The sequence below is a fragment of the Oryctolagus cuniculus genome, chromosome 2 (genome assembly GCF_964237555.1).
Source record: "Oryctolagus cuniculus chromosome 2, mOryCun1.1, whole genome shotgun sequence".
NCBI classification, from domain to species: Eukaryota; Metazoa; Chordata; class Mammalia; order Lagomorpha; family Leporidae; genus Oryctolagus; species Oryctolagus cuniculus.
Window position 1 is genome coordinate 59,228,589 of NC_091433.1, and position 18,977 is coordinate 59,247,565.

General features: G+C 37.8%; 1 protein-coding gene across 1 annotated transcript in view; it reads right to left on the minus strand.

The window, feature by feature from the left end:
- Nucleotides 1–29: 29 nt before the first annotated feature.
- The window catches only part of LOC100352479 (casein kinase I), a 182,903-nt gene continuing 163,955 nt past the window's right edge, over nucleotides 30–18,977 (minus strand). Inside the window, exon 9 of the transcript XR_011386287.1 lies at nucleotides 30–278. The gene's annotated coding sequence lies outside the window, so the exon portion shown is untranslated. The remainder of the gene's footprint in view (nucleotides 279–18,977) is intronic.

An 18,977-nucleotide genomic window follows, 5' to 3' on the forward strand; every position in this document is an offset into this window, starting at 1 on the left:
TTTGCCAGAGTGTTTTGGCTTTCCATGCCTGTAATACTCTCATGGACTTTTCAGCCAGATCCCCATGCCTTAAGGGCTGATTCTGAGGGCCACACAAACTTTTAAAAATATTTGGTCCGTATTTAATTTTACTGTTCCCAAGGGACTGTACAAAGAATCTGTAATGGAGGTGTTTGGTTAACTCTCTTGTAGCTGTCCTTTTTTGGCTTCTACAGAATGTCACTTGCAATGTGCCTGCTTCTTATTGTTGGATACAAAGTTCTTCATTGATAAGATTCCTATAAATAAAATCATAAGATAAAGCTTTTTAAAAAAGGAATCATCATAGGAGGAAATAAACCTATCTCAGAAGAAGAGTGTTTATCAATGCAATCTTCTGGTGGAAGTGATGAAAAGATCTCACGTGGAAATACCAATCTCTTGGGGAGTGACAAAAAAGTAACCTTTCATTAGCATGTGTTCAGTATGATGTCCATATCAAGGAGTACAAGATAATGATCACCAAGCAGTAGGAAAATTAAAATGTTAGCTAGTTAAGTTAGAGGCATTTTTTTTTCATTCTGTTTTCTCCCTCACTGAAAAACACACAAGAGGAGATACCACACAGTAGAATGGGAAAAAGGGAGCAAAATTCAGACTATACTATCTCTAGTTTTAAGATGTTGGCGTCAGCTGGGTATCCCTTTGAATTTTGTATTTGGTGTTAGATTTAGGCCAACAAACTCAGCTTCCTTTACTTCAAACTGTGTGTGCCATTCTCAGTCAATGCAAGACAAATTACTAAGAACCTGAAGAGAAGCCAGTTCCAATACTCCAATCTCACCTCTCCTTTATCTTAAAGCAATGAAAGGTAACCCACATATAAAACATGATATAAAGTATAGCTTCCAGGTGTTGCTGTGGATTCGTCCTGAGAGGAGGAGCTTGGTGGGGGCAAGAGGCACAGAGTCACCACACAGACCCCAAGAGTTGGGTGAAAGCAGACCAAAGGCGAGCAGCCCGCAGACTCATTAATTTCAGTTGGTACAGCAGCTTATATAGCCGAGGCAGCCAATCCAGTCAAGGGGCAGTTTATGCCCTAACCAATCACAGCCTGTTGCCAGACAGGCTCCTTTGCCATGTCGTTTCTGAAGCCATCCAATCACAGCCTGTTGACAGCAGCCATCTTGGCATGGCCTTCTCATTCCACCACATCCAGGCATATTTAATTCCACGTATATTTAATTTTTCTGATTCTCATTTCACAATTTTGCTTTGGAAAACTGGCAAGCAGCAGGAATAAAAACTCTCATCTAGAAGTAAGAAGTTCTAGCTTTTACTTCTAGTTATAAAACTTTGGGTGGGGGAGTCATTCAAATTCCTTGGTCTCATAATAATTATCTTAAAAGAATAAGAAATATCCAGATAAATTATTCTTAAATTTTCTGAGTCAGGGGTCAGTGTTCTGGCGTCAAGGGTTAAGCCACCACCTGTGATGCTGGCATTCATATGGGAGCCAGTTCAAATCCTGGCTGCTCCACTTCTGATCCAGCTTCCTACTAATGCACTGGGAAAGAAACATAAGATTGCCCAAGTGCTTAGAGCACTGCACCCTCACAGGAGACCCAGAAGAAGCTCTGTACTCCTGGCTTTGATCTGTTCAAGCCCTGGCCATTACAGCCATTTGGGGAATGAGCCAGCATCTGGAAGATCCTCTCCCTCTCCCTCTCCCTCTCCCTCTCCCTCTCCCTCTCCCTCTCCCTCTCCCTCTCCCTCTCCCTCTCCCTCTCCCTCTCCCTCTCCCTCTCTCTCTCCCTCTCCCTCTCCCTCTCCCTCTCCAAGAGAGATCTTCCATCCACTGGTTCACTCTCCAGATGGCCACAACAGCCAGGGCTGGGCCAGGCCAAAGCCAAAATTAGGAGCTTCATCCAGGTCTCTCAAGTGGGTGACAGGGGCCCAAACACTTAGACATCTTCCACTGCTTTTCCCAGGCCATTAGCAGGGAGTTGGCTCAGAAGTGGAGCAGGTGGGACATGAACTGGTACCCAAATGGGATACTGTACCCATTACACCACAATGCTGGCCCAATCCTCTTACCACTTTTAAAGGTCTAAGCTATAGAAGAAATCTCACTGCCACCATTTGTGGAGTGAATCAGCAAATGGAAGATTCTCTTTCTTTCTTTCTCTCTCTCTCTCTCACTCTCTCTGTAACTTTGCCTTTCAAATAATTAAATAAATCTTTAAAAAGACAGTAAGAGGATTTTCACTAGCTTAAGGAAGAGAACATTCTTCAATTCAAAGTAAACATCTTTGAAATATTTTCCATAGGTAAAATTGGGAAAATATTATCGAAATGGTACCCAAAATCTTGTCAAATGTCATTGTGCCTGCATTGAAGTTACTAGCATGATATAATGATATAAGAAGTTATATATCTTGTCTTTGTGCCTTATTTTTAATAAGGTTGTTTATCCATCCACAAATCTCTTAAGCAAACTAAACAAGTTTAGTTTTTCCTAATTCTGTCTTTTTTTTCTTTCTTTCTTTCTTTCTTTTTTTTTTTTTTTTTTTTTTTTGACAGGCAGTGTGGACAGTGAGAGAGAGAGACAGAGAGAAAGGTCTTCCTTTTGCCGTTGGTTCACCCTCCAATGGCCACCGCGGCTGGCACGCTGCGGCCGGCACACCCGCTGATCCAAAGCCAGGAGCCAGGTGCTTATCCTGGTCTCCAGTCTCCAATGCAGGTGCAGGGCCCAAGCAACTTGGGCCATCCTCCACTGCACTCCCGGGCCACAGCAGAGAGCTGGACTGGAAGAGGAGCAACCGGGACAGAACCGGCACCCCAACCGGGACTAGAACCCGGTGTGCCAGAACCGCAGGCAGAGGATTAGCATATTGAGCCGTGGCGCCTGCCCTAATTCTGTCCTTAAAGATTACTGCATTCTTTGGAGAGTAAAGATTAATGTCAAAGTGAGTTAAATTATTTTGGATTTTACATGATTTCACAGATGTGATACTATACTGTATTACAAGAGAAGTCCAACATCTATTTCTTGGAATTTAAGAGTTAATGTCCAGGGGCTGGCACTGTGATATAGCCAGTAAAGCCGCATCCCATATGGGTGCCAGTTCAAGTCCTGTCTCCTGGCTTCAGATCGGTGCAACCCCAGGGGTTGTGGCCAATTGGAGAGTGAACCAACGGATGGAGGACCTCTCTCTCTTTGCCTCGCCTTCTCTCTGTTTGTAACTCTCTCAAATAAATAAATGAATCGTTAAAAAAAAAAAAAAAAGAATTGATGTCCTTTTTATATAGGGGCTTCACAATATCAATTATTTTTACTTTACAATTATCTTCAAATGCAGATTTTGAATATCAATTGAAACCCAGGTCTAGTTACTGTCAAAAAAAAGCTTAAATCTTCCTTTTCTTGCATATGGCTTTTTTGTGGTCACTGTTTAAATAATGTCTTATGCAAGGTATGTTAGATGAGAAAAATTCTTTCTGCTCATAGAAGTTTTACACTTTGAATATCATTTTTTTACAGATCTCACATAACTATTAATAATTTTCCACCAATTTTTTCTTTTTCTCAGTGAGAATTTAAACTTAAAATTGTGACAAATTTTAAAATAAATCATCTCTCTTTTTATTTCAAGTTTCTAATTTTCTTTATATCTTTTTTGTTACATTTTGTGCTCTGTTGCTTTCTGCAATATTGATTAGAAATAAGTACACAAGAACTAATATAGCTACTAGGGAAATTTATTGGGCTGTAGTCTTTTGACTTTTCTGTTTGCTTTATCTCTTTTGTAAATTACCCTAATATTTCTTTCTGTCTTTTGGGTTTAGCTAAGTCAACATTTTGTATTTCTCCAATCTGTGAAAGCACATTACTAGGTTTCCGTGATTTGCATTTTCTATATATTCTACTAAAAAGAACTTATTGTTGATTTTTAAGTATTCAATTGCACTGTTTCAAACACAATTACCTAACATTCATCTGTATCTCAAACTGTTTATATCTACATTCCAGAGAGCAATCAGTGACATTTTCACATATTTGAGTGTTGCTTTAATACCAAAACTAATAATTTATCACATTGTTAACCAAAATCCACAATCTTTAGCACTCTACCAGCAAAAAAAGTCATGCAGTAAGACATGCCATGGATTTCATCCCACTTCAACTTGATTTTTATTTATTTGTTTTGAGGGGATTTTTTGTTTATGATATAATAGTTTTTCCACAAAAAAAAAAAAAAAAAAAAAAAAAACAAGAAAAAATGTACACTTGTATGCATATCCATGTATAGGCAATTTGAACACACCATCAACTTATTTCCGTATTTTCAGATAACATTGCTGAAGGCATGTGGTTAAATAATTTTTCTAGTCAAAAGATCAGAAAGTAGTGGGTCTGTGATATAAGTCCTTATAAGGCCACCCTTAGTATACTTGTTCTACACTGTTTCTAATATAGTATGTCTTTGTCTCTTACAAGTCAAAGTATGCTGCCTCGACCCTGTTATAATCATTCAGGAGAAAGGTCCAAATACTAAAGTTTGAGGACTTCAAGATGAATATTGTTAGTTTGATTGTCTTTTCCATTTTGCCATTTTACTTTCCACCACTAAAATGCAACACAGATAAATTCATAGATTTGAGGTATATTTATTTGTTAATCTAAAAAAGTATCTTTGGAAATCTATCAACTAAAAATGCTATGTAAGATGCTGAGGAAATGCAAAGTTGAGATACAAGCTCTGACTTGAAAACTATGCTTCATTTGCATTAGTCAGTTTTCTGGTTACTCTAATGAAATACTTGGGCCCTGCACCCCATGGGAGACCAGGAGAAGCACCTGGCTCCTGCCATCGGATCAGCGCGGTGCACCGGCCGCAGTGCGCCAGCCGGGGTGGCCACTGGAGGGTGAACCAATGACAAAGGAAGACCTTTCTCTCTGTCTCTCTCTCTCACTGTCCACTCTGCCTGTCAAAAAAAAAAAAAAAAAAATGAAATACATGGGAAAGGCTACATACAAAGGAAAGAGGTTTATTTCAGCATATGGTTTTGGAGTTTCGAGTCCAAGATTGAGTGACTTTATTGGTTTGGCCTCTGATGAGTGCAGGAATGGTGAAGCAAAGGGCCTGTGTGGAGAAAGGATCCCAAGGAGATCCAGAGAGCAGGGAGAATGACTGGCTTGAAATCAAACTTTTTAAACTAATGCTTTCAAGAGAACTGCCTTCTAAAGATTTCCCAAGAGGCCTCTCCTCCCACACTCCATAACTGAAGTATGCTTCTACCCTATTAGAACCATGTATTTATGACTTTGGACTTGAAAGTCCTATGTGTGTTCAGGAGCCAAATCGTGTTCAGAGTAGAGCATATTCTCAATGAGAATTTGTTCCTTCATCTATACAATGGGTTGGGTTTTCGGAGTATTAAAGGAAATGACCAGGCCGGCGCCGCGGCTCACTTGGCTAACCCTCTGCCTGCGGCACAGGCACCTGGGTTCTAGTCCTGGTTGCTCCTCTTCCAGTCCAGCTCTCTGCTGTGGCCCGGGGAAGGTAGTGGAAGATGGTCCAAGTGCTTGGGCCCTGCACCCGCATGGGAGACCAGGAGGAAGCACCTGGCTCTTGGCTTCGGATTGGCACAGTGCGCTGGCCGTAGCAGCCATTTGGGGGGTTAACCAACGGAAGGAAGACCTTTCTCTCTGTCTCTCTTACTGTCTAACTCTGCCTGTCAAAAAAAAGAAAAAAAGGAAATGGCCATGACCATTTAAAGAGATTAGCAATATGCCTGCTAAATAATAAACAGGCAAACAATACTAGTTTATCATAAAAACTAAGCAAGTATAATTCCTAAAAAAGTCATCATATGACAATTTCAAATCTCTTGCTATTGAGCTGCAAAAATTTACTTTCTAATTGTCTATGTTTCTGTTAAATTGAACCAATCAGAACGATCACAATACTATATATTTGGTTATTCTAGTAGATGTGAAGCAATTGTTCTCAAATTCAATTTAAAAAGTGAATAAAAAATATTCTGGAGCTTATTAAGAATGCAAATAATTACAGAACGTGTCCAGATATGCTGAAAGCAGCAGGTATGAGATGTGGAGTCCACTAATCTATATTTTTATGAAGGCCTGAAAATTACACTTTGAAAAATGCTCCGTAAAATTTTCACTTCCCTTACTTAGGTGGTTTACCTTCATTAAAGTCATCCTTATAGCATATTAGGTATTTGAAAGCCAGAGGACCCTGACACCTACTTGAATTTACTATGGACAAAAGCACTGGATTAGTTTCCATAGGTATTGCAATGCCTCAACTTATTATCATGCACTTGTGTAAGTGATTTTCTAATCATAAGCATTCCATCTCATATTTACTCCTCTTAAACATATATCCAATGGTCTTAATCAGTTCAGGCTGCTAAAACAAAGCACTGTAGCACGGGTGGTGGCATAAACAATAAACATTTAACTCTCACTATTCTGATGCCTGGAAAGTCTATGATCAAGGTGCTGACTAATCCAGCCCTTGAAGAGGGCCTCTTCCTTGTTTGCAGATAGATGTATCTGCTGCTGCATCTTCACATTGTCTAGAAATGTCATCTTTCTCACGTCTTTTCTCATAAGGACAATAATCATATTCATGAGGCCTCCTTCTCCATGACCTAATGAGCCACAAAAGGCCCACTTCCAAATGATATCACATTGAGTATTAGGGCTTCAGTATATGGACTGGGGGCAACAAAAACATTCAGCCCATAACATTAATCTAGTTAAAGTGTATCTGAATTTAACTGATGGAGTTCTTTGCTTCATCCTGCAGAGTCTATTGGGTGCTCTGACTTCGTAATCTTTATGATTACAAGTTTCACACACAAATGAAATAAAAAGCACCACTTTTAATTCTTTGGGTTAAGTGACAAATATTATTTATGTGAGCTTCTGATGGAAAATAAATTTTATAAAAGGGAGACTCATGTTCCTTGGTGACCTCAAGAATAGAAATAGCCTCAGCAATCAAAAGGAGGCTTCAGGACTTTAATCTTGACAAGTCTCTTGTGCACGCTTAATTTCATCTATCTACACTGACCAGTTTCTTTACACTTCCCTAACCAACATGATAGAAACAAATGCTTGTTGATAACTCTCAAGTTATATGTTAGATATTCATTCATCAATCTAGAAATTATCACTCTCCCTTACTTAAAAATTATTAGACAAGAATAAAAGTACCTTAACTTAGATCTGGTTCTTCCTCCTAGGTAATCCACTATGATTTAGGGAAAAAATATAAATAATTATTTAAAAAATTAAAGATAAAATTTCATTGTCTCATTGGTATAAAAATACATAAGATTTTAACAAAGGACGTAAAGTATTAGAACCAAGGAAATGAATATGGACTACTGTAGATTGCTCCACCATACATGCCCTAAGTATTTCCATTTTCTTAAATGTAATCAGAAAGAGCTCCAGGCTTACACATATCATCTGGCCAGACAGTCATTGTTAGTTTTGTGAGGTGCTCTTCCCTCATCGTTAGGATTATTCACATCCTCAGGGATCTAATGCAGTCTTAAAAAATGCTCCCCAGCCATCCACGGCTCAACAGAAGAACTCTGGCCTTTCAAACCTGTTACAGTTATCCCTTCCTAGTCAGTGTATATCAATTTTTTTAAATTACAAGCTATGTTCTCAATATGTTGTCATGATGCTATATTTTAAATTCTCAAAAGATCCCCTTACTACAAAATGTAAAACCTTAAAGTAACAAAGGAAAACAAAATAGGCTAAAAATGGAAATAAAATGTTCTAAATATAGTAAAGAAATTGTTTTAATTAATTTTGAAAATAATTTTGAGTGTGTGAAAACGCAAGAGTTGTCCCATAAAAAGAACTCAAGTGAGACTTGAGAAAATATAAAATAAAGGAGAGAATATGGGTACAGTAAGAATAAATAAATAGTTAAGAAAAAAAATAAACAGCAAATGTCATAAAATTCAAATGTAATATTAAGAAAATAAGATATAGGCTTAAATAATTCTTAATGACACAAAGAGTGAAAAGCAGAAATAGCATACCCTTACTAGTTTAAAAAAATACATAGTGCAAAGGACTTATTAGACAAAAATATATTTTTACTGAAAAATGTATGTCTCCTAATTTATAAATTTTCTCCCATTTTTATCAGTTGACCTGGGCCACAGAAGTGCTCAAAAATTCCTCTCCCCATTTTATGTGCAGGCCTAGCCTGAATGGAATCCAAGAAACAGTCTATGTCCCATTTCCCCAGACACCCATCCTTAAACTACTACTCTGGGTCTTACTGCTGAAACATCAGGAAAAAGAAGAGACACGGAAAGCAAGAAAACTAGAATGTTCTCTCGGGAGGAACAGAGGTGCTCTTCTTATTCTAGGTATTTCATTGGCCACTTTCAGAAGGGCAGGGATACTAGTTCAGTAGAAAGAAACTTCAGAACCTCAACAGCCTAATGAGTTGAGCAATCAAAAGAAAGCTAAGGAACTGCCAAGGGAGTTCTCGTTGAGCCTAAGTCTATTTCTTAAACACACTTTTCATTTCCAAGTATCATATCTGACCTATGTTATGGCTCCTTTTTGGTTTCTGTGTATTTAATTTTCATTTTTAATTAATTAATTAGAAACATCCAATCCACAGATCAACCTATTGTCATTGGCCCCTATTTTATTGATGAGGAAATAAGAAACAGAAGGATTAAATGGTTTTCCCAAAGTCATACAGTAAACAAGTTATATAAGTGTGATTTGAACACCGGCAGTCTGGCTTGGTATGTGTGTTCTCAACCACTATGTCATGATGCCTACATGAGGATCAATAGATGTCACATTGCAAGGTGACTTAACACATCTTTCAATTTTAACAAATGGGTCCAAGCTCTCTTCTTCTAGAAGTGAATCTAAAGTTTTTTGGGTCACACTTAGATAAATAAGGATTATATGTTAAGCATGTTATCTGTTAGTGCAACAAAACACAAGCAACTAGGAAACAGTCTTTTAAGCAAATTTAAGATGAAATTGATAACCCTCTTTTAATCTGCAGGTGTAATAATAACTATGATCTCACATAACTATTTTGAGAATCAAATGAGATCATCTGTACAGAAGCTCCTAGATTTATCACAGAATAGATACTTCATAATTTTATGTGCTTTATAAAAAATTATAAAGTAATTTTGTTTTTTTTTATTCCATCTAGGAAAGAGTTGCTATATTCAAAAATATTGGAGAAAATGAGTTCCATGGGCCACATTTAAAATTGCATTCAACATTGTGGCACAAAGAGTTAAGTCACTGCTTGGGATGCTGGCATCCCATTTTGGAGTGCTGGGTCAAATCCCAGGCTTCTCCACTTCTGTTCCAGCTTCCTGGAAATGTGTCTGAGAAGGCAACAGAAGATAGTACAAGTGCTTGGGACCCTGTTACCTAGGTGGGAGACACAGATAGAGTTCCTGGCCTCTGGCTTTGGTGTGGCCAAGTCCTGGCTCTTGCAGCTGTTTGGGGAATGAACCAGAGGATGGAAGATTGATTTCTCCGCTAACCCTCACTTTTTCATTCTGCCTTCAAACACACAAATATATATCTAAATATCACTAAAGCTAAAACTTGTCCTGCACTTGTTTAATAAACCATATCACTTATAACTGCTCTGTCTATAGCTCCAAGACAATGCCTGGATCATTGAATATGATTGAGTATAAGAGAGTTAAGTGAGCATTTGTGACCCTGAATGCAATTACAAATCAATATTTCTAAATAGTTGGATCTAAAAATTGAAAAGAAAATTATAAGAAAAAATAGAGCTATATGTATACCTACTTAATTACTAATATTTTCTACATTACACATCAGATACTTTCTCTTAGGTAGTCTCATGTATTCTTATAGTAAACACTTGTTTATATTGAGTATACTGAGTAAATAAACTCAGTGGGCACTAGTCAAACTTTGGACTTGGATATAAGGAAAATCACATGGACCTTGACAGGTAAGGCTTGAAAATATCCCATAAAATCTGCATAGGGAGAATTAATTACAATCATCCACCCAACTTCTAGGACAAAACTAATGCAGGATGTGCATACTAGAATGAGAGATGGACAAACATGGAAACTTTAATAATAACTTCCATTTATTAAGTACTTTCACGATGACAGTATACTAAGCATTTCTCATCATTTTTCTGATACTGAGACAGTACAGAGTTAGACTTGATACTAGGCCTGTGTAACACTGGTGTCTGCATTAATGGAATCATGGAACCAAATGTCAGCAGTTCCTCTTCTACCACTATCTGGGGAAGAAGATTCCTGCCATGGCAATTCAAGAGTTCTAAAATTTACTGTATATGAGTGAAATAGACTTTTCTTATTTGATTATTATTTATAGCCCTTGCCTATACATCTGTCGAACTTTTATTTTTTACTTGTTGAGCTCTTTATTTAATGGAGCATTAAGCCTTTGACTATAGTCTAAATTAAAAATATGTTCTCATAAATAAGAGATGAAAATAAAAGAAAAATGAAAATTTGACTAGAGTAGTAGGAAATGAAATACAAACAATGAAATACTTTTTCTAAAGAGTTCAGCAATTTTTCAAAGTGACAGTGCTCATTGTTGCTAGAATGGTATCCTCAAACAGTTGCTGCTAGCAGCATAAATTTGCACTACTTTTGTGAAAAGAGCTTGGTTATACAACAAAGTTCACTATTTGTAAATTCCATACTTGCAAAAATTTATTTGTAACCCCCACAACAATATATACAGTACTTTTTAAATAACTGTAAAAATTGTTAACAGATACAGAGAGAGAGGGAGAGAATTCAAATGAACATTTGCCCTTCTTTTTTTCTGACTGCCCAGTATCTAACGTCTGTTTCTGTGATTGGAATATCCATGTTTCCATCCTTCTCAGTTAGGAGGCCCAGCCAGTCTGACGCACACAGGAGCCAGGGCTCCAGAGCTAAGGATGCTGGGAAGCAGAAATCATAAACTGCTCTAGCACATTGAGTAAGAAAGGTGCACTGTTGGCTCCAGTGACCTATGCCAACTACAGGCAGCAGAATTCTGCTCACCAAGTTCCCTAACATGATGCTTTGGCATAGCCTCACTTTACTCCTCTTGAATTTCTGATCCTAACTCCTAAGCTTCCCATGGCTTTATGAGCAAATCAAAAGTCTTTCAACAAATTACTTTCCTGCTTCATCAGAACACCAACTGATGTAAACATTACAGTCGGCATACCTCAAGGAATCGCTATGAGAGTTGAATGGAGCTGTCTTAGCCTCATCTATTAAAAACTTTGTCACATAATTAATTTCCTGTTTTCTTCTTCCCACTAAGCAAACTTTATGTCATGATTTGGTTTCAGTCAATTGAAAAAGAATGAGTGAGTCATGCTGACATGAGAATTCCCATTCATTCAAATGACTCTGTGTCTCAAGCTAATATATTTGCCTTCCAGCTTTTCAATATCAGTGTCAGGAGTTTGTTTAATGTGAATCTCCTTTTGAAACTAGATTTGCTTTCTAACCTACTAACAACTCCCTCAAGCAAGAGTCAGAAAAAAAGGGTTTCGAAAAATTCACAAAAAATAATACCAACAACAATACAAGGCTACTTAAACAAGTTTGTCAGAAAGTGAAATTAAGACACAAATTTATTTTAACTTCATGCATAATTTTTTGGTAATATGCATTTCCTGTGCTTTTTCTGAAGACTCCTCCTATGCATGGATTTCAAAACTTTTTGCACTAAATTTTAATTTCTTTCTTTCCATAAGCTTTTTGAAGAATATTCATAGCTTATTTGGGGGAAAACTACTTATTTTCCAACAGCTATTAGCTTAACTATTCCTTTTTTTAAACTTTTTCATCACGTAGGTGAAAGTGTGAAACAATCTGGTAATACGACTGTCAAATAATATCAATGAAAGTTTCAAATGCATAATTTGCAAATGACTCAATTGTAAATATTTATCAGGTTTATCAGAATAGTATATATGTGCATGTGTATAATAGTCATATATAAAGTGAATATGGCAAAATGTTAAAAATTGTTAAATCTTAAAAAATACAAAAAAGAATATTTCAAGGTAAAAACATAATTTAAAACGTAATAGGTAGGGCCAGCATTCTGGTGTAGCTGGTAAAACTGCCGCCTGCAGTGCTGGCCTCCCATATGGGCATTGGTTCAAGTCCCAGCTACTCCACTTCCAATCTGGCTCCCTGCAAATAGCCTGGTAAAGCAGTAGAAGTTGGCCCAAGTGCTTGGGCCCCAGTACCCACATGAGAGACCTGGAAGAAACTCCTGGCTCCTGGCTTAAAATCAGCTTCAAATCGTTGCGGCCATTTGGGGAATGAACCAGCGGATGGAAGACCTCGCTGTCTCCCTCTCTGCCTCTGCTTCTCTGTAATTCTTCCTTGCAAATAAATAAATAAATAAATAAATCTTAAAAATAATAATAATAAGTGTACAGGAATTGGGCACATTGATTAAGTCACTGCTTGTGATGATTAGAACCCATATGTGAGTACCTGGGGTTGAGTCCAGGATCCATTTCCAATTCCATTTTCTTGCTAATGCTCACTCTGGAAAGTAGCAGGCAATGACTCAAGTACTTGGACTCCTGCCCCCCAACTTGGGAGGCCTGGGGTTGAGTTCCTGGCTCCTCACTTTGGCCTGGCCTGGACATGATTATTGCAGGTATTTGGGAAGTGAACTAGTGGATAAGAAATCTTTTTCTGTCTATTTCTCTCTGCCTTCTAAATAAATATAAAGAAAAATAAAAGGGCAAAAAGGGCAAATAAAATGGTAAAGTAATCTCTGAAGGTATAGGGAATTAAAGGGAAAAATATGAAATCCTATGTGGGAGAGTATCCATAATTAGAACAAAGGAGAACTCTCCAAAAGGATCAACAAGCTAGGATAATCAGGAGATGCTGAGTTCGGCCTAAAGTCTTCAATAATCTGTAAATGACAAGAAAAAGGAACTCCATCTCATATAGGTAAATAAGAGAAGTAATCCAGGGAAAATTCACACAGTTGTGCTTTTCTTGCTTTTTGCAAACATGCTAGGTAAGTGCTCAAAATTAATTACTGAACCTTAAAGTCAATGAACCGCTGAGATGGGAACTGTGCATTAAGAAACACAGGCACTGAGAGCACCAGACTTGGAGATTTTGCATAAGAATATTTGGCAATAAAATTTTCAGCAAAAGGGAAAGAAGGTGAATGTGTAGCTTCCATCTATCTCAATCAATGGGTAAAATTTTTGTCTCATACCTGTCAGCTCACAGTGCCTTAAATTATTCTTGGAAACATGTTCTGAAATTCCCCCAAAATATTGTGTCCAAATTTACTGAAAATGCATGATATTTTTACTATTTCTGTGAAGTAGTCTTGAAATCTATGGTACATTCAGTTCTCTTAGTTTAATCTCCAAATGTAAACAATCACACTGTAGTGTAAATTCTCAAGCTCTCAAGCAAATATAAGTATACATTTAAAATCATTTTATAACTTCTTTTTTGCCCATGTTAAAAGATGCCAAAACCTTCCTTTTCTGACTGAATTTATGATGAGAAATTATTTTTACCCACGTCAAAACTGGACAAACTCTTGAGTTCAAGATGAAGCTTACTTCTCTGTCTTATTTTGTTCTTTAAAACAGCCCACAAAGACAGTCTAGTTTTTTTATATCAGTGATTTTAAAAATGTGTGAGGATGTGCTCATATAATATTGTCACACAATTTTAAGACATCATCCATCTTTAAGAATCATTCTCCTAAATCTTCCCCAATGCTTCTGGTCATTGTAAAGCATACATTTTCAGATTCACAGCACCTTAAAAGCTTCCAAAAGTTAAAGCTTTGAAAGCTCTTAAAATGGTTTATTGATCTAAAACTCCTGTTGAGAAGGTCTAATTTATGTTTCCCAGTAACAATCGCATTGTCTATAGTAATCCATATTCTTCCTGTAGTAATCTATATTCTTTTGAAGTTTGGTAACTGTATTTGCCATCATACTTAGTGATACTTAGTGTCTTCACCTATTCTATCATTTCAGATATATTCAATCATATCTTAAAAAGTTTAAAAATAAATAAATAAAAATAAAAGGAAGAGATGCACCTTGTATAAAAAAAGAATGATTCTTTTTTTTTTTTTTTTTTTTTTTTTTTTTTTTTTTTTTGCGGCAGAGTTAGACAGTGAGAGAGAGAGAGACGGAGAGAAAGGTCTTCCTTTTCCATTGGTTCACCCCCCAAATGGCCACTACGCCAGCGTGCTGCGCCGATCCAAAGCCAGGAGCCAGGTGCTTCCTCCTGGTCTCCCATGCAGGTGCAGGTCCCAAGCACTTGGGCCATCCTCCACTGCCTTCCTGGGCCACAGCAGGAAGCTGCACTGGAAGAGGAGCAACTGGAACAGAATCCAGCGCCCCAACCGGGTGCCGGCGCTGCAGGCGGAGGATTAGCCAAGTGAGCCGCGGCACCGGCCAGAATGATTCTTTCTGTTCCTTATTTTAGCTAATTGTAGATGATGCAAATTTATAGTAAAAAAATGGTATTAATAAAAACTTCACTGATTACAATTAATCAAATTTTCCTAAGACCTCCATAGCCAACTGATACTAAGTTAACTTCAGATAAGGACCAAAGAGAGATTAAGTAGGTTATTTTATTATTAAAAAACATCAAGTGAAAACTAATTGCACTTCATCATTCGTAGGAAGTCAAACTCTCACTGCACAGGTTGAACATCTCTAATAGAAAAATCCAAAATCCAGGGGAGGAGGGTATTATGGCACAGTGTGGTAAGCCAGTAGTTGCAAGCATTAGCACAAGTGGATAAATGATTCTCTCTCTTCCCTGCCCCCCACCACTCTCTTTGTATCTCTGCCTTTCAAAGTAGCTGAAAAGTGGGGGGCTGGCGCTATGGCGCAGCGGGCTAAAGCCCTGGCCTGAAGCATGGGCATCCCATATGGGCGCCAGTTCTAGTCTAGCTCCTCTTCCAATCCAACTCTCTGATATGGCCTGGGAAAGCAGTAGAAGATGACCAAAGCGCTTGGGCCCCTGCATCCACATGGGAGACCCAGAAGACGCTCCTGGCTCCTGGCTTCTGGCTTTGGATCAGCGCAGCTCCTGCCATTGCGGCCAATTGGGGAGTGAGCCAGCGGATGGAACACCTCTCTCTCTGTCTCTGCCTCTCTCTGTAGCTCTTTCAAATAAATAAAATAAACCTTTAAAAAAAAAAGTAGCTGATCTCTGCTATGGCCCAGGAGTGCAGTGGAGGATGGCCCAAGTGCTTGGGCCCTGCACCCCATGGGAGACCAGGAGAAGCACCTGGCTCCTGCCTTCGGATCAGCGTGGTGCGCCGGCCGCAGCGGCCATTGGAGGGTGAACCAACGGCCAAGGAAAACGTTTCTCTCTGTCTCTCTCACTGTCCACTCTGCCTGTCAAAAAAAAAAAAAAAAAAAAAAGGAGCTGAAAAGTAAACAAACACACACCTGAGGGGAGGGACAGAAACCAAAATCCAAAATGTTCCAAAATCCAAATCTTGTTGAGCTAATATGATGACACAAGTGAAAAATTCATAATTCTTGATCTCAGATGACGGACAGATTATGGTCAAAATGCAGGTGTACTAAAAGATTGCATAAAATTACCTTCAGGCTATGTGCATAAGGAATACATGAAATATAAATGAATTTTGTGTTTCAGCTTGGATACTATCCCCACGGTATCTCATTATGCAAATATTCCAAAATCCAAAAAATCTGAAATCTGAAGCGCTTCAGTCCAAGGCATTTCACTCAATATGTGCAACTTATTGTCAGTGAATTCTATCTCTATGGTCTTAATTCTTGGTGTTTTAATTACTTTATTTGTATTATATATGTATTTAAAATCATATACACATTTTGTTGCATCACTTAGAATCAACAAAATTGGACAACATAATATTTTGTTAGAATTACCCATCCAGTCACAGTGATAGCACATATCTTGCAATACAGTCATAAATAGGACTTTATTCAAACTATATTTGTATAGAGATTCATGAGAACACTATCAAGAGTTTCTTTCTCACAGTTTATAACTTGAATATAATTAAAGACTTTACTTTTAGAGAAGTTTGTCACTTACATGATGAAACATATAAAATACACTCATGAAATACAAAGTGCAAGCAAAAGTATTAAAATGTTATTACTTACGATACCTTTCTTTATGTTTTCTTTCTTTTTAGAGTGGCTGTTTGTCTTTCCTTTCATTTGACTCCAAGTTTCATGAGACACTGTTGATTTTGCTCACCTTCCTGACTCATAATACCCTTAAGCAGCTCACATAGACATAGACAGGGTTCTCATTGATATCTATTGAGTGAATTAGTGAAAGGGGACATGTGTGGATCTGTTCTGAAGTCAGCCTATTTAAACTTCAGGACCTCTGGGGTTTACCAGAAAAGAAAAAGAATGAGAAAACAAGGATTTGAGGCTTAATACTTTGTTATGCTCCACAATTATATAGTAATCTAACTCGACTGCCCTCAAATTTCTTCTGGCAATTGGCTACTGTATTCACCATTGTCATTTGCACCTCCAAAATAAGTGGAGATTAGATGCCACAAAAGTCATCCTGTTGTTTACACAGATAATCAAATGAGAAATAGGGACTAGATAACAACCAGAATGGGTCTAATGATGTATTTTAAGATACACCAAGACATTAAAAAAAGAAATAGTATTCACAAAATGGATGTAACTGGAAACCATTGTGCTTGATGAAATAAGTCGATCTCAAAAAGACAAATATCCTATGTTTTTTCTGATATGTGTCAGTTAATATAAAATATCAGAAAACATACACGAATGAAACAGACATCTTGTGATAGGATTGTTATTTTTTAACCCTTGTTTATAACCTTGTGAAACTGTGGTTTTCCTACTTTTGTTGAATACGATGGTTAGTGGTGAAGTAAAACTATGGTTATAGAGTGGATTAAAATTAAAAAAAAATGATACACTGAGCCATTGAGACATTAGGCTGATTTCACTATCTTTCTAACTCCCACCTCCCAAAATTAATGAATTTAGCTACTGTTACTTATCAAAATACTAATAACCATTTTCAGTTATATACTGTGGCTTTATACTATGCATGTAGATCACCAATCCACTAATCCTGAATATGGCTTCAAATTGTCTTCAGCCAAAATAACTCTGACTGCCACCATCTGACCCGATTCAGCACAGGCAATGAGACCTATTTTCCTTACTGGTTATTCTCCATCTTCTTATATTATTTCAGATTTCAGGGGATATGTTCTTCCCATTACAGAGAAAGTACTGAAATGATTCACAAATATGATATAGAATTAAAGTAAAATAAATTACAAATACTTTTGGAAGAATTAAAGTCTGTCAGGAATTTAACAGAAACAAATCTCAGAACATTTTCTTTTTTTTTTTTTATTTTTATTTATTTTTATTTTTTTTTTTTTTGACAGGCAGAGTGGACAGTGAGAGAGAGAGACAGAGAGAAAGGTCTTCCTTTGCCGTTGGTTCACCCTCCAATGGCCGCCGCTGCAGCCGGCGCACCGCGCTGATCCGATGGCAGGAGCCAGGAGCCAGGTGCTTTTCCTGGTCTCCCATGGGGTGCAGGGCCCAAGCACCTGGGCCATCCTCCACTGCACTCCCTGGCCATAGCAGAGAGCTGGCCTGGAAGAGGGGCAACCGGGACAGAATCCGGCGCCCTGACCGGGACTAGAACCCGGTGTGCCGGCGCCGCAAGGTGGAGGATTAGCCTATTGAGCCACGGCGCCGGCCCAGAACATTTTCTTACAGTGAGGATATTGAAGCCAAATATTAAACTTTATAACATATCTTAGCTAATTATAGCTCATACTAATTTTGTAATACACTATGAAATATTTTATGGTGAATAATAAAGAAAACCTTAAGAAAAGAGATATCTCAATGCTAATGAATTCTTCCATAAAATAAGAGGAATGGTATGTAAAGTATAATCAGTAATGAGTTGACTTCTTTATGTAGGATTCCAATTAAGTGTTCAGAAAAAGTGCTACATGTAAAATTCAATCATTGTCTAATACAAAAGAAAGCAATTAGGGTCCTACATTGTGGTGCAGTGGGTTAACCAGCCACTTGTGACCCAAGTATACCATATCAGAGCACAGACTGAAATCCTGGCTCATCCACATATAATCCAGCTCCCTGTTTATGAGCCTGGGAAAGTAGCAGAAGATGGCCCAAGTATTTGGGCCCCTGCTACCCATGTGGGAGACCTGGATGGCGTTCCTGGCTCCTGACTTCTACCTTGCTCAGCTCAGTGATTCTGGCAATTTGGAGAGTGTAACAGTGATTGGGGGATCTTTTTCTTGTGTGTGTGTGTGTGTGTGTGCGCGCGTGCACGCGCATGTGTCTCTGCTTTTCAAATAAATCAAATAAACCTTAAAAAAAAAAAAAAGGCAAGTACAACCAACCACTTTAAACTGGGAATTTTCAGGATACCATCTATATGAATAAAAGATTTTTAAGGACAACTAATTTATAGATAAATCACAAAATTATAAAATAGAAAGGAACCATGAAACTATTTTACATCACAGAAAGCCTCATAAGCTATTTCCATTTTTTTTCATTGAATCATTCATTTTTTAGCATGTATTTTTATGTTCATAACATTTAAGAGCTTAAGATAAATTTTCAGTTAATTTCTTTTTTTTTAAAAAAAAAAAAAGGTTCATTCATTTATTTGAAAGGCAGAGTTATAGATAGGCAGAGGCAGAGAGTCTTCCATCCACTGGTTCACTCCCCAAATGGCCATAACGACTGGAGCTGGACCAATCAAAAATCAGAAGCCAGGAGCTTGCTCCAGTTCCCCCACGCAGCTGAAGGGACCCAAGGACTTGGGCCATCTTC